Source organism: Solanum pennellii, chromosome 5 (assembly GCF_001406875.1).
Source record: "Solanum pennellii chromosome 5, SPENNV200".
NCBI classification, from domain to species: Eukaryota; Viridiplantae; Streptophyta; class Magnoliopsida; order Solanales; family Solanaceae; genus Solanum; species Solanum pennellii.
In genome coordinates, this window is record NC_028641.1 from 6,991,726 (window position 1) to 6,994,758 (window position 3,033).

The 3,033-nt window shown below is 45.8% G+C and overlaps 1 pseudogene; it reads right to left on the reverse strand.

Annotated features, from left to right (window-relative positions):
- Positions 1 to 1,860: 1,860 nt before the first annotated feature.
- Positions 1,861 to 2,918, reverse strand: LOC114077333 (annotated as a pseudogene).
- Between the last annotated feature and the right edge of the window lie 115 nt (positions 2,919 to 3,033).

A 3,033-nucleotide genomic window follows, 5' to 3' on the forward strand; every position in this document is an offset into this window, starting at 1 on the left:
AAGGCCTAAGAAACTCTGAATCTCAGTAACTGAAGCAGGTCTGACCCAATATCTAACTGCCTCGATCTTCTTAGGATCCACCATGATACCCTCCTTGGACACTATATGTCCTAAGAATGCTACTGAACTAAGCCAAAACTCACACTTTGAAAACTTTGCATAAAGCTTTTTCTCCTTTAGAATCCCAAGCACGATCCTCAAATGATGTTCATGTTCCTCCTTGGTGCGTGAGTATATCAATATATCGTCTATGAAGACAATAACAAAGGAATCCAAATACGGTCTTAAAACTCCATTCATCAAGTCCATAAAAGCTGCTGGGGCATTAGTCAATTCGAAAGACATCACCAAAAACTCGTAATGGCCATAACGTGTTCGAAAAGCCGTCTTAGGGATATCCTCCGCCTTAACCTTCAGCTGATGATAGCCAGATCTCAAGTCAATTTTGGAGAAAACTGAAGCACCCTGCAACTGATCAAATAAATCATCAATACGAGGTATCGGATACTTATTTCTGATGGTTACCTTGTTCAACTGCCGATAGTCAATACACATATGCATAGATCCATCTTTCTTCTTCACAAATAACACTGGAGCACCCCAAGGAGATACACTCGGTCTAATAAAACCTTTGCTCAACAAATCCTGTAACTGCTCCTTCAACTCTTTCAATTCAGCCGGTGCCATACGATAAGGAGGAATGGAAATAGGCCGAGTGCCTGGCTCCACATCAATACAAAAATCAATATCACGATCTGGTGGAAGACCTAGCAAATCGGTCGGAAATACTTTTGAAAATTCACTCACTACTGGAATAGACTCAAGCATAGGAGTCTCAATACTAGTATCTCGAATGTGGGCCAAGTAAGCCAAACATCCTCTCTGTACCAACTGACGAGCCTTAAGAAATGATATCACACCCTTAGAAGGGTGACTAAGAGAACCTCTCCATTCTATTATAGGAATTCCAGGCATAGCTAAAGTGATTGTCTTGGCATGACAATTTAAAATTGCGTGGTAAGAAGATAACCAATCCATACCGAGAATCACATCAAAATCTATCATATCTAAGACCTTTAAATCTGCATGAGTTTCATACCCCATCAAGGTAACAGTACATAATCGATACACCCGATCTACAACTACAGAATCCCCGACAGGAGTAGAAACACGTATCGGCAAATCAAGAGACTCACACAATATATCCAGACTAGGAGCAAAATATGTGGACACATAAGAATAAGTAGAGCCTGGATCAAATAATACAGTAGCTGGTCGATGACAAACCGGAATAATACCTGTGATAACAGCATCTGAGGCTTCAGCCTCTGGCCTACCTGGAAAAGCATAACAGTGAGAACGACCTCCATCAGATTGTGAACCTCCACGACCGCCACCTCGACCAGAAGGAGAACCACCTCTACCTGAATGAGAACCACCTCCATCATTCTGTGCACCACCCCTAGATGGAGGTTGTGCAGCCCTGGAAGTCGAAGCCTGAGAACCCTGATGTAAGCCACCACGTCTGGTCCTAGGGCAGTCTCTCACAAAGTGTCCCATATCACCACACTCAAAACAGCCCCTACGAGACGCAGGCTGATGAGAGGAACCTGAATGACCAGAATGCCCTCCACGAACTATAGGTCTAGAAGATGAACCTTGCAAAGTATGCACCGAGCTCGAAGAGTTATGCCCAGCGTAACCAGCCTCAGACGCTGGTATAGCAGCATGAATGGGTCTGCTGGGCTGAGGGTGACAACCTCTGCCCAAGTCACCCCGACTCCTAGGCAGAGCACCACCATAATCACCTGAATAACGAGTCCTCTTGCCCTCTCGCTGCTCAAAACTCCTTAGCAGCATCTACCACTTTCTGGAATGGAACACCAGAAGCAGCAACCTGAGAAACTCCTGGACGGATCGGAATAATCAGCCCCTTAACAAACCTTCTCACTCTCTCAGCCTCTGTGGGAAGTATCATTGAAGCATGCCTAGCCAAGGAATGAAACTTACCCTCATACTCTGCAACTGACATACCATTTTGCTGCAAACCCTCAAACTCGGCCCTCTTGCGCTCCCTCTCACTGCGTGGACCAAATTTGGATAGACTTACCTGAGAAAACTGAGTCCAGGATAGTGGATGGGATCCAGCTGGCCTACTACTAATATAATCCCTCCACCACTGCTTAGCAGAGCCAGTCATCTGAAACGCTGTGTAGTCAACTCCATGAGACTCCACTAATCCAAGATTATGCAACCTCTCATGACAACTAACTATAAACTCATATGCATCCTCAGCTAAGTCACCAGTATAAGTAGGAGGATTCATTAGTCTGAACCTCCCAAACATCTTTTGCTCATCAATAGTCATAGAAGGCCTGTTCACCAAATGTGATGTCATATCTGGAAACTCCATACTATCCAAACGAGGAGCTACAGCGGCAGCTGGCTGAGTCCTGGGAGTCTGAGAATCTGGAGCAACTATCGGATCTGGAGTTTGACCTCCAACACGGGTCTGTGAGCCATCAGAAGTGACAGGCAAAGCTCCTGCCTGGGCCATCCCCTCTAGGATTCCTAACATACGAGCCAAGGTATCTTGAAGCACTGGGGGACAACAGTACTGGGTGGAGCCTGAGCTGGCCCATCCCCTTCGACACGATCTTGCACATCCCCATGAATAACCTCTGAATCAGGATGTGCGGTCCTATCACGACCCTGGGTAGCTATTGGTACTTGACCATCCACAGGTGCTGCAATACGGCCCCTACCCCGACCTCGAGCTCGTCCCAGACCTCTACCTCGGATAGTGTTCCCAGAAGCAGGCGCAGGAATAGGATCCTGACCACCACTTGCCGATGTACGATTCCTCGCCATCTGAGAGAGAATGAGATATCAAGATTAGAATTTCTACAAGGTCAAGTGTGCACGATAATAAATAAAAGAACAGAATATTTCCTAAATGTTTTATAGCCTCTGAAGATAGGTATGGACGTCTTCATACCGATCCGCAAGACTCTACTAGACATTGCTCTTGTA